This window comes from Manis javanica, chromosome 10, assembly GCF_040802235.1.
Source record: "Manis javanica isolate MJ-LG chromosome 10, MJ_LKY, whole genome shotgun sequence".
Classification (NCBI taxonomy): Eukaryota; Metazoa; Chordata; class Mammalia; order Pholidota; family Manidae; genus Manis; species Manis javanica.
The window spans coordinates 22848134-22861534 of NC_133165.1; the positions used below are offsets into that span (position 1 = coordinate 22848134).

General features: G+C 36.4%; 1 protein-coding gene across 15 annotated transcripts in view; it reads right to left on the bottom strand.

Annotated features, from left to right (window-relative positions):
• The window catches only part of LOC118973223 (uncharacterized), a 148655-nt gene that overhangs the window by 101642 nt on the left and 33612 nt on the right, over nt 1-13401 (bottom strand). For 5 of the 15 annotated variants that reach the window (XR_012122046.1, XR_012122042.1, XR_012122039.1 and 2 more), the window contains one exon: nt 5843-11232. The exons of 6 other annotated variants lie outside the window; for them this stretch is intronic. The gene's annotated coding sequence lies outside the window, so the exon portion shown is untranslated. 4 more of the 15 variants (XR_012122047.1, XR_012122044.1, XR_012122041.1 and 1 more) reach the window with 1 other exon arrangement.

Below are 13401 nucleotides of genomic sequence, written 5' to 3' on the forward strand. Positions count from 1 at the left end.
TCTTCTGTATAATAGTGTCTGATATACTGTAAGGAAGGTAGTGTTGTCTCAAGTTTACATGCAGAGAATGTTACATCTTCAGAGGTTAGTAACTTGCCACAGGTATCACAAATAGTAAATGTGTGAATCTGACCACTTCTCACCATCTCTGTCACTCTCACCTCATTTGTCATCTCTATCTTGGATTGTTGCAGCAGGCTTCTTAACAGAAGCCAGGATAATGCTTTAAAATGTAAGCTAGATAAAATAATTTTTTCTGCTTAAATCCCTTCATTGACCTATCATCTCATTAATAGCCAAAAGCCAAAATCTTAAAACAGTCTTCATGAACCTTGTCCCTCACGCCTCTCTAATTTCATAGCCTACCACTCTCAAATTGCTAGCAACTATCCTGAGGCTACTTAAGGCCTGAGAGTGGAGCCAGTATGAATACACAGAGTCAAGAAATTACAAAGACTTAAACTTGGTGGCAGAGTTTGCTAGTTGTCAATTGTTATATAATATATCATCTAAAGACTAAATGGCTTAAAGCAACAATAACTGTTCATTACTTCTCACAGTTTAGTGGGTAAGGAGTCAATGAGCAGCTTGGCTGGGATGTTTTGATGAGGGGGTCTCATGCACTTGCAGTTTCAGTCATATATTGACTGGTGTTGCAGGCATCTGAAGGCTTGACTGAGGCTGTAGTGGATTTACTTGGAAGTTTGATTACTTACATGGGGGGTCAGTTGGTGCTTCTTGCTGTCCAGAGGTCACCATTTACTACTAGATGGTCTTCTCCACAAGACTGCTTGAGCTTTCTTACAACATGGTGGTGGCAAGCTTCCCTGAGAGTGAATGGTCCAGAAGGCCAGTGTGGAAGGCTCTGTGTCCTTTACACACTGCCTTGGAACTTCCACCTAGCTATTTCTGTATAGTTCTACTGATCACATACGTAAGCCCTCATTCATTGTGGGAGGTCATGAATAATAGGCTAAAATCACTGATAACCATCTTTGCAGCTGGCTACCACACATAAGTTGAGTCTTGGATAAAACTGTGTATGAAACTTTACAGAACTATTCCTCTTCACCTAGGTTGGGTTGATTCTTACGTCAGTTTTGACACATGGCATCCATCTGGTACTTGGAATCCCAACTGATTCTATTAAAAGTTTAAGAGCTTTTAATCACAAGAATAACTTAATCAAATTATACGTCTTCAACTATAAAATAGGACACAACTAATAATCATTAGATGACCTTGTGGATGGTCATATTTATTTTGCCTAAACTATGAAAATGGATATAGCATGACTTATAATAATTAAAATGTTATTAGGCTTTTAGTTTATCTGAGCTTTTGAAAGGATATTTGGAGTTATAGTCCCTTAGGTCACATGATGGCAAATGTTGGAATGCAACTTTATGGCCAACTTATATTAGTTTTTTATTAGGGTGTGAAGCTTTTGAAGTAGTTCTTAAGAATGCTTATTCTTATGCAAATATTTCTTGTCAGCTTGGAATGTAGGCTTGATATTTTTTCATTTCTTTGCTGCTTTATGTTAGGTGTTATGTTATAAACTAATTATTCTACTGTCATGAACATGTGGGACTTGTCTCTACTATGTTCAACATTGTTCTATTGTTTTAAGACAAAGAAGATGATTTTTAGGGACTTTTTAGCAAAATATACACTATTTCTGTAAAGCTGTGTCTATTCTTTAATTAATGCCCTTTTTTTACACATCAAAGAGAATATTATAAACCTCATGAAGCAGATGTAAAATGCAAAAGGAAAAAAAAGATTACTTAATATTTTAAGTTTTTAATTTTTTAATATATTAATATTATTATTTTTAAGGAACTTTTTTTCATCCTGTCCACAACTAAATAAACTACACTGTTAATTCCTCTTGCATGAACACTCAGGTACTGAAATTTAAATCAACTAAATAGAAGACTATTTTATAAGTATTAATTTTAAGAATGTGATACAATTTTAAGATTCTTTTGCAGATCATTGAAGTCTCTCACCCATATTATAATAAAGTAATAACTGAAACTTTTAAGAAAATGGAATGAACCTTTAAATGATCCTCTATTCCATTTTATTTTATTTTTAATTGTCCTCAAACCTTTATTGTTGGTATACTCCTTTACGCATTTGATTTGCTTGCTTTTGTCAATGCAATTAAAATTTTGGCAAATTTGTAAAAGAGGCTAAGAAATTGCTGTGAACAGGAAGGCAGACATAAACCAGAAATAGCCATTTTGGTAAATTTGATAGCAGAAGAGCCATAATCTTCCAAGCTTTTGTTGGAAAAAAAATGGGTTTGAGAATGTAAGGGTGTGTCTAGCCAGCTCTAAACGAAGATTACATGAGACAAAGAAGCTGGAAGCCATCATTACCACTCTTTCCACTTAGCAGCAAATACTTTGGGAGTAAATAAACAGGGACATATGTCTGTGAAAGGTAGGGTATAAATGAGCACTTCCTAGAATTTCATGTAGGAAGAAACAGCAGGGCGGGGAAAGTGTTGTCTAGCACAATTTAGAGATATCCTGTGTAAAACAATAATTTTGTTATGACAGCCCTTAGCCAGATTCTGACCTGGTGAGTTTTCTGCCTGTATTCATAGTCCTTTCTTGTGGTACAAGCTTCTCTACATCCTACTGCTAGTCCCAGGTCAATGGTACTTCTTGTGACGTGATTCCCCATTTGGAGTTGAAATGAAATGATACCACTTTGACCCAGAGCAAGATGAGGGAGTGAGTCAGCCAATCAGACAGTTCTCATGAGTCCCCATCCACAAAGGACCGTGTAAAATTAATAGGGTGCTGAGACACGGCTGGTAATGTAATGGGACGAATAAAATTGTATTTACGAAACCTCCTCTAAGGGACGATGACCTTGCATCTTCTGTGAACTGCCTTCTGGGAAGGATGATTCCAGTATCCACTGGGCTTTCGTTTGGACGAGAGGGATCTGAAAGCTTTGAGCTGTTACCAAACGTCTTAGAGTAAAAATGTGAAGCAAACTCTTGCATTTCTCCCTTCTCCCACACATACTCAAAACCTCCCATTAAAAAATATTAAAAATAAATTTGAGACTTTCAGTTTAAAGTTTTTCCAAATTTCAGCCTGCTTCCAGGGCTCTCCTTTGTAGTCCAATCTTGTCTGATTTCATGGTTCAGTGCTGACTTGATTCTCCATCTCTGGCACTTAATGTCTTCTTTGTTTCCTTGTTTCATGCTGTCTTCTCAGCCCTCACCAGTAATGTACCGTGCATTCTCACTAAATTTCAACTTAGATGACATTTTCTACAGAATGTTTTTCTTGAACCTCCTTGACTTGGTTAGTTGCCTCTGCTATCTGATCCCCCACTTAACCCTTGGCACATTGTACTTCTTATCAAAATCCTTTTTATCTTGTGGGAGTAAATTCTAGTTTCATTGTCTGACTTGCGTCCTGAGTCATATATCCTGTGAGGGTCTGTTTATCATGTCTACTTTGTTCACTATTTTATTTCCAATTATTAGCATGGCAACTCTAATACATTTTTGTCAGATGAATGAATAACTGATTCCAAAGAATAGGACCTCTTAAGTCTTCCTGGAATGAACCTTTAGATTTGATATTTTGGAAATTCACAGACTGTTCCATTGCTTATTGCTTCTCACATGTGGCTGCTATGGAAACATGGACCCGGACTGCCAATTTTAAGAGTGTTAACTCTGCCCTGAGGAGTCTCGCCTGTACTTCCTTTAAGATTGACAGCTATAGGTCTTCCCTTTTTCTGTACCATGTGAACGATGACATTTAAATGGCCATGATCAGGTGAGGGCCTGAACTTTATGGAAAACCCCTTAAATTATATACGAAAGAATGCTATTTCCTGATTATGGTGAATTTCTGCCACTACCCTAACCAGAAGAAGTCCCTCAGCTTCATGTGAGGTACTGCAGTTCACCAGGACACTACCCTAAGGTTTGGGGCTCTTGTGTGGTGTAACCCTTTTGTGTATGTTCCTCAAGAACCTATCGCAATGGTAGGCATCTGGGCAAGGACTAGAGATCTTGGATTGTCGCTGTATCTTTCAATTTCTCTCTTGCCATAATGATAGGACTAATAATAACCAGACCACAAGGAATAATACAGATTAAAACAAAAACCAAAAAGCCAGGGGTGACAAATTTAAGCTAGGGCAAACATGAAAATGTGAATGTCCAAGATTATGGCTATCATGGTTTGAACTAGGGAAAGGCCAGGGACAGGCAGGGATACTCATGGAAAGACCTGATGGTTATACAGATCTCATTCCACAGGGTGACAGGAGTTGGAAGGTGCTTCGCTGAAAGATGAATATTTATCTCTTACCCATCTTTCAGATAGGACACTATCTAAGAACTATGGGGGCTTTTAGAGAAAAGTCTTTGTTTTTTTTCATTTAAAGAGGTAAGGCAAAATTTTGGTAAATGTGTTATTGTGCTGGGTCTTAGAGAACGATGGTGATGGTGGTGGTGATGATGACTGCTAACAATTAATAAGTATTTATTAGGTGCCAGGGATTTTATGGAGTGGTTTATATGATTTGTCTAATTTAATTATAAGACCGACTCTCTGATGAAGGATTGTTACTGTGCTCATTTACAAGTAAGTAAACTGAGTAACAGTGCTTAAGTTAGTAATCTAAAACAAGTGACAGGACCAGGACCAGGACTTTAAACTAGAATGTCAGATTCCAGAGAACCCTCTCAGGTTACACATGTCATGTAAAGGGCATCCTGAAGAAAGAACATCACGACGAGAGACAAGAGAGTTATCCACTCAGGCTGTGAACAGAGATCGTGTGAGTTTGACAGAATCGTAAGGAAGAGAGACCAGTGGCAGATGAGATTGGAAATGTAAGTAGGGCCAGTTGCAGAGGACTTGATCATACTAAACAATTTGTACTTTTTGTTTTGGGTGTAGAAATGAAAGAAATGCTCCAAAGGGAAAACACGAATTGAGGTATTAACAGTGCCACTTGTATTACCCTGCCTCCTGGTCCTCTGACAGGCATCTATCCATTATAAACAAAGAGAAACCTTTCATTTTCAGAAGTCATTATGAGAATCAGCATTGCTTTTCTTAATGTTTCAAAAATAGGGTGAACTTCAGAATAAAAAACAGGAGGTACAAAGTTCAAAGATGGTTAGGGCTATCATAGCAGTTACTCCCCAGGAACTGATAAGGTGAAATTTCTCTAAACACTTAGAAAAAAAACTGTGGCCAACTTTGAAATGGGCAAAAAGATCCTTTAGTATCTTTTCAAAAAAATGTTAGCCATTGTCTGGTGGGTCCTTCTGGAGTTATCAGATAGTATATGGACCTGTGCCTTTAATTGTCTTTGAGATGTTTTACACCTTTATAAATTGTAGAAATTAATAGTAATGCAAATGATTCCTGTCTGTAGAAATGCAGTTCAATTTTTTTCTGATGGAGATGCAACTTTTTATTGCCTTATATGTATATTGAACATTGTTCCATTTGATGAACCCATTTCACTTTCTTTATTGCATATGTGTCTGTTCTTTAATTTCTCCTGTGAATCATTTGCTTTTTGTTTTTACTTCTTACTGCTTCCCTTGTTATAACATGATACATTTTATTTGTGTACATTTTATATTTGCATGTCATAATTTTTCCCTTAAAAATTCTTTAACATTTGTAATTATTACATTTGTAGATCAATGTTGAAAATTTGATTACTCTTTATACTACAAATCTTGCAATTGCTGTTATTACTGGCCTATTTATCCATGATGAATATCAGTAAAACATTAAAATTAAATTGAAAATAATGACAATATTAGTAATAATTAATGTTCATTATTTTATTTCCAGGGGCATTTTCATTCATTATCACATTTAATTTTTACAAAATATAATGGAGTAAAAATTGTTATTAACACCATTTTACACACAAAAATAATAATGCTTAGAGTTTAATAAATTTCATAATACCATGTAACAAGTAAAAGTTTTATGCTTTAACAACTAGACCACATCTTTGAAACTATTAAGACCTTAATCCACAAGACCCACTCTCGTAGCAGTGCCACTGTTAATGAAACATAGTCCAACAATGAAATACAAATCTAAAACAGCTCATTATATCTTCTTGATTTACTCAATGTATTGTGGGTAAAATGGCAATATTTTCCCCCTGGAGTTACAATACACACAAACTTACCACAATAAGCCAAGGTATCTTTTTTATTCTACTATTCATCAGAATTATTTCAACTATAAGAGATAGCCAAACGAACTTCAATTAAAAAACAAAGTGAAAGGAAGTTTTATTCATTACAATGAAAAGTCAGTGAGGTGAACTAGCCCACATATGGTATGGCTGATTGAAAGAGCTAATACAATGTTTTTTGGGTTTTCTCTCCATCTCTTACCTTAGTTTTTCTGCTTGGCTTCATCTTCTTCTTTAAAGGATTAAATCTACACCCTCAGGAGAGAGGGCTGTCTGCAGCTCAAGCTTTAAAATTTATAATTCCAGAAAAGGAAAAGGCATGTTTGTTGCCAGCTCTAGCAGAACAGTGCAAAGGAGGCTTTTGGAAGTGTGTTCCGCTGTACTAGATTACCAGATCCACACCTGTTACGTTTCTAGTTTATCCAACTTCCTGGAGTCACGTCCTTCCCTAAGCATTAGCCTACAGGGGTGGGTGCAGGGAGTCTCTTGTTCTTCTATCCTGCCATTCTCTCCGACTTTCTTTTAATTCTGCTTGACGACATTTCAAATAACCAGTCTAATGGCAGTAGAAAATTCAATGAAGAGTAAGACGAAAGAAAAACATGATGGCAAAACCCATGCAAATGAACATATGAGGACCCATCCTACTTTCTTGTCTATGTAGGGGAATACTTTGAGATTCTATGTTTCCTTTATAATTTACATCTAGGAGAAGAAGTTTCAAAGGAACCATAGTACTGGCTGAAAAGAATGAGAGGAGACATGTAGGAGATGGTTTGGATTTGAGAGGTAGCAGCAGTAAGAGCTATGTTGACAAATCAAGGTCCTGCTTTTTGATTTGATATTAATCTCCTTGAATCAATTCATCTTATTTTTTAAACACTTTTTTAAATGATTTTACCTTTACCTATATTCCCAACATCAGAAGCATATCCAAAGTGCTTTGATGTAGGTTGAGTTAATTAGCTTTAGTTCAGTGATGTCATAGTATGTTAATTAACACCTCCCTATCCATCTAGCTCACACCCTTAAGTATTAATAAATATTTTATCATTTGTGGTTTCCTGACATAAATTGTCTGAGTTGAATGATGTGAATCTTAGTATTTGTAATTCTCTGGGCTTAAAATATGGTGAATGTAAGCTATTTCCCCTACAGGGGACCATTAAAGGCTTTGAGTCAAGTAATTGATGTGATCAGTGAGATATTTAAGCAGAGTAATCTTGTGTTTGTGAGAAGAATGGTCTGGAGAAGAGGAAGCTGGATGATAGGAAAACTGGTTAGGAGACCATGTCAGTAACAGGTAAGAGGTCATGTTATTTGCACTCATTTTTGCAGGGACACTGAAAAAGAAGGTATCAATATCAGAGATGTATTCGAGGTAAACTTGACAGGGCTGGACAAATAGTGAACTGGGGTTTAGGCAGCAAGTAAGACAGAGATAACTTTCAAATACTGATGTTTGATGACCAAGATTGACGGTGGCTTCTTTCCTCTTGACATGAAACACAACTCCCTCTCTCAGTCTTTATAAAATATGAAATACAGGTATTAAGCAACATTCTCTAGAAGAGTTAAAATTGGGCACTTCTTTGTGTAAAATTTTCATGATTTTCTATTACTTAGGAAAAAGATTGTGTCTTACTTTCTGATGGTAAATCTGTGGCCAGGAGTCAAAAACACATACAAAGCATTCATGCAAATAGAAACAGCATGAATTAACAGCAGGAGAACTTTATGAACTAATCCTAGGGCTTGGCATAATAAATTTTTTTTTAATAATGTCAAAAACTTATGTCAAAAAAAAAATCCAAATTTACTATTTGGATTTGAGTGCACAAACTTTGGAGGTCTTATGATTAACTATGATGGATTATCTGCAAAGATGGCTGCAAACAATTCCTTTTATTGCCACGTAATATTCTTCCCATCTAGCAAGGGAGTCCATTCCTGTCCTCTTGAGTCCAGGCTGGCCATGACTTCCCTTGACAAAAAGAATATAGTAGACATGACATAGTATGACTTTTGGCACTCACGTTAAGAGACATTACAGTTTCCATATTTATTTTTTGGAAACCAGCCTTTGTGTGAAGAACCCCAAGGTATCCTGTGTGGAGCCTGTGTGGAGAGAGATAAGCCCTAGGGAATGAGAGCTCACAAGGAAGGCCCCTGAAGAATGACAAGGCTGCTTCAATCAAAAGCTAGTACGGAGCCCCCCAAGGTGAGTAGGTGAGACCATATTGAATGGACCAGCAAGAGCAGAACTATCTAAGCTAGCAATACATGGAGCAGAGATGACCCTTGCAGCCTCTTGCATGTTCTTTGTCAGAGGAGCAGATAACTTGTATTTTTAGTTGGCCGTTTTGAACCTTGAGTTGTAAGCCTTGTCTTAAGGATGTGTTTTTCTAGCAAAAAGCTAGGACTAGCTTGTTTTCCTAAAGTCATGGGGCATTATTTTAGCCTTAAGCTGCAATTAAAGAGAAATCAAGCTGTATTTGTTTAGGCCACTGTCAGTTTGGAGTTTCTACATCATAGTGCTGACAAAGACTCTCCTGACAAGACTTTAGTTAGACTCCTCTGAGCTCTCTTCTCAGCTTTGGCCTCTGGGTCTGTCCCATCCTTGCCACACCTGCATTGCCTACTCTTTGCAAGAATTCTGCTAAATCAGTTAGCAAGAATCCCCCCACTGCTGATAGGAGATGAACCCTGGTATCTGATCAAGTTCCTCATGCCCATCTTTGATGTGTAAATCCTTGACCTACCTTCAGCAAGAACCCTGTTTTCACCTAGCAGACTCCCCTTACCACTGATGTTCCCACTTAATAATTTCTATCTACTGACTCCCTCACTCTTTTCCTTGGTCATGAATCCTCTATCTTTGTTGTATTTAGAACTGAGCAGATCACTCTCTTCTATTACAATAGTCTTGGCTGCAGTTGCAATAGTCCTGAATAAAGTCTTCTTTATCATTTTAACATGTGTAAGAATAATTTTTTTCTTTAATACTACTAAACCTAATATTCTCTGATTTGGGGCCTTCCTTAGAAAATAATGTCAAGCCCTCAGTGATGATCGGGCATCTTGACTAAGTTTAGAAGAGATTTTTTTCTTTTCTATTGTCCGTTTTTATTATCTGCATTAATGGAACCCATAAGCCTTTGGAACCCCATCAATAGGAAATATCTGATTCTTTTTACTGAAGAGGTAGGGAACATGATGCAGGATACACTTTTCTAGTAAATGAGTTTCTATTTTAAGAACTAGCTGTTCAAGAGAGTGTGTTTTGATTGGCCTGGCACCTATTGTGGAGCTTACTTGAAGCTGAAAAATGTACAGTGAAAATAAATTTGTATCTCAGACAAATTTGGGATATCTATTTACTTTTATTAATTTCTGTACTGAGTCAACCCATTAGTTTAGTTCCAGAAATTTCCCCTCCAACATAATCATCAGATAAAAACCAAATTGTTTGGTTTTGGCTCTAAGCCATGTTTTTATAGAATTCACTGAACATTTCGAGATTTCCTTTGTGTTATCTCTCTTCTCTCTTTGGTTTTCCTAGCTTTTGATAGATACAGTCTTTTATTTGATCTGAGAAAAATAAAGAGCATGGACTCTGGTCACAATAAACCTTGCAGGGTACGTATTTAGGAGAATTACAGGGAAATAGTGCTTCTGGGTCAATGGAAGGAAAATACAAAATCAATTTTAAATAGGAAGGTTCTATGTCAGTTAATATAAATATCCTTGAAATGTCAGAGGTTCTATTGGGAAATTTTACACTTTTTAGAAGAAATTGTGATTTTTAGTGCCAGAAATATTCTATCAATATCCTAATTTTTCAATAAAGCATAGACTCATACATAACATGTACACATGAATATATACTATAATAGATTAAGTGAAAGATTTAGGTCACCCTTTGGACAAGATAAATATTATTGTGGATATCACTAATTATAGCATGAGATAAAAGAATTCAGGGGGAAAAAAGTCCAGTTGTAGATACACATTGGAATCAAACCCCATGGAGGTGGTGATTATTAAAAAAATGAAATTATTGTTTTCCAACTTTAGAGGCAAAAATTAAAACTGATAAGTGCAGACAAAATTTATCATGAATGGACTTGCTTTTTTCTATGATTGCTATTTGCTTTAGGCAATCTTTCTAGAAGAACACAGAATATTTGCAAGATAGGGAAAAAAATCTATTTCAAAGTGACTTACAGAGTAGAAAACTAGGTGAAAAGATCATGGGGTAGCAACTGGAGACTGCATGGTGGCCTTGTAGTGAGGAACTGGGTCATTGCTGATGTTGCCCTTATCATTAATTTCATACTGGTTTGCAATGAAATTTTTTTTAAAAATCTGGTTTCCAGTCATGTTAAAGAACTGGAGCAATCATCCAGCTAAAACTGTTTCTACAAATGTATTACTAGCTTGAGCTTTCTGGATAGTTCAAATCTTATTCTCTTTGCATATGTAGATCATTATTTTCCTGTTATTGAGGTGAGACATGGGAAAGCTATTTTTTAGCTTTGTTTTAAGTATGTCTGATGTATGGCAAGTGGCTCTTTATAGAATAATTATTCTTTACAACTGGTTCTTAGGCAAAATGCTAAGTCCCTGCTCCATTTGCTGTTGTGTGGGACCTGCCCATTCCGTGTTATCCTGGAGGCTTTGTTCACTTCTGGGAGCTTGTTGGTCCCCGGTCCCTGAACATATGCTGTCATAAGAATGCGCGCTCTGTGTTTAATTGCACTTACCTTTGTGTAATTCGCCACACACACAAGGCAATTCTTTCCCAAATACAAATTATGAAATGAATGTCTTATGGATATATATGATGAAAACAAATCCTTGGGATGTGCACTTTTATTTTGAATTAATTAATTAAGAGCAAAATCCTGAAGAAAGCAGCAAATAGAGAACTGGCAACTTTGTGGGCTGTGCTATCATCACTAGTTGGTTCCTCCGGGAATTAACAGCTAGCAGCAAAAATCCACTCTGTGAATATATTATGAATCATTATTTATTCCATTTAAACAGAATCAAAGTAAAGAAAATATATCAAATGCATATCTAATTATGATTGTTTATCATCTTCTGTCTTGACCTACGTCTTCATGTTAACCCATTCACCCTAGCAGAGAGGAAACAGGAGACAGACTTGTTTCATCCAGGTCTCCTTCGACATCATTTATCTCAGTTTCATTACTGACAGGGAATCTGTGTTCTCTTTCCTTTTCCTTAATTCTTGAATTCACCTTCAGAAATTATACCGGGAAGTGGTTGGGGAATTTCTTAGCCTCCTTTTTTATTCTCTGCCAATGTATGTGGGGAGAAGAAGTCTTCCCACTGTTACCAAACTTTATAAATTTCTTGAAATCAGGCAAAGTGTTCCACTACATGATGACTCTATTATGATTACTAATTGTTTTTAAAGGACCCACACACATTGCATTAATTGCCTTTTCCATGATATATTAAAGGTCACTCAGAAGAATATCTAAAACGATATTTCCATTTCAGTTTTTAAATATTTCAAAGTTAAAGTCACTTCAGAACGTAAAACAGTTTAAGGATTCCTACCAGAAGCCAACAGTGTGTTTTAAGTTGTAGGGATGTGATTGCAAAATCTAGCAGGTGGTGATATTTCATTCTTTGGATCTTTGAGGGTCATGTGTTTAGTTAGAATCTCCCTTCTTCATGTGGTACTCCTGAAAACTTTAAAATTATTTCCTTTTCCCCCCTAACATTGCAAAAGTAGTGCTGAGTATAAGAAAAAACACCTTTACCATCACATTTACCCATTTAATGTATTTGTATTTCACCTCCTTCTTTCCTATTAAATTATTAAAGTGCTGCTTAAATCATTGCCCCCACCTTTTCTTTGGATCCCATTCCTTGCCCCTTATTTTTCCAGGACACTGTTTCTGCTATATCTCTGTTTTCCAGCTCCCACTCTAGTTCCATGCTGCTCTTTATAGCAGAACTCCTCAGAACTTTATAGCAGAACTCCTCATTACCTGCCTCTGCATCTTTTGTTTACGTTTCCTCCTGAATCTGTTTCAGGTGGACTTTCCTCAACCAACTCCACTGAAACAGATCTTTTCATTGCCATCTGTAAGTCTGAATTGCCAAATCCAGTGGCCATATCACCTCACAGCAGTCAAGCAATGGTATTCAGCCCATTTGATCCATTTTTCTTTTTAAAACACTTTCCTCAGATGTCTTGCAGGACATTATTCTTTCATTTTTCTTCTTATATAACTGGATACTCCTTCTTAGTCTCCTTTGCTCTTACCTCTCTACTCCCTAAATATTTATGTGGTCAGCCCTTAGACCACTTTTTGGTCTATTTATATAAGCTTTGTCAGGTGACCTCATCCTATTTCATGTCCTTAAATACTATGTGTACATTGACAGATCTCAATTTGTATTTCCAGCGCTGATCTTTTTCCTGAAGTTTACATTGACGTGCCTGATTTGTTATATTTATATTTAGGTGTTTGAAGTAGTACCCTTAAGTTTTCCAGTGTCAAACTCATGGTTTCTATGTTCCAAATTTGCTCCTTCCATGATGCTACCCTTCAGTACATGACAACAGAATTCTACCAACTTGGAGTTATCTGTATCTTCTCTCCTATTATAATCCAACCTAATCTAATTCTGAAATACCTTTAAAATAATACTCCAAAGCCAACCACTTTTCATCTCCTCCACTGTCACCATACTATAAGCTGCTACAGTTTATCACCTGTATTACTGCCATAACCTAATTCATACCCCTGTATCTATTTGTGGTGTTATAAAAAAATTTAGAAAAAAGGACAAAGAAAGTAAGGTATATATTCTGTGGGTATCAATTAGATTTAAATAAATCTAAGGTATTTTTTCTTTTCAGCAGATTGGAGTTTGGTTTTCAGTTTTTGTTGAAACTATACAGAAAAGGAACTCCAGAAATCTACACAGGGAACTCCTTGAGTCTTTGAGTACTGAACTGTGCAAGTCAAGAGTAAGATTCCACAGGACCTTGAAAAGAATGAAAAATAGGGAAGAACCACCATGAGAGATCTTGAAACTGAATACTTACCAGGGCTGGAACAAGGCTAAGAGACCAGTGAGTCTGGTCAATCAGAATGAAGAGATCATGTTAGGAACTCAGGAAATTCC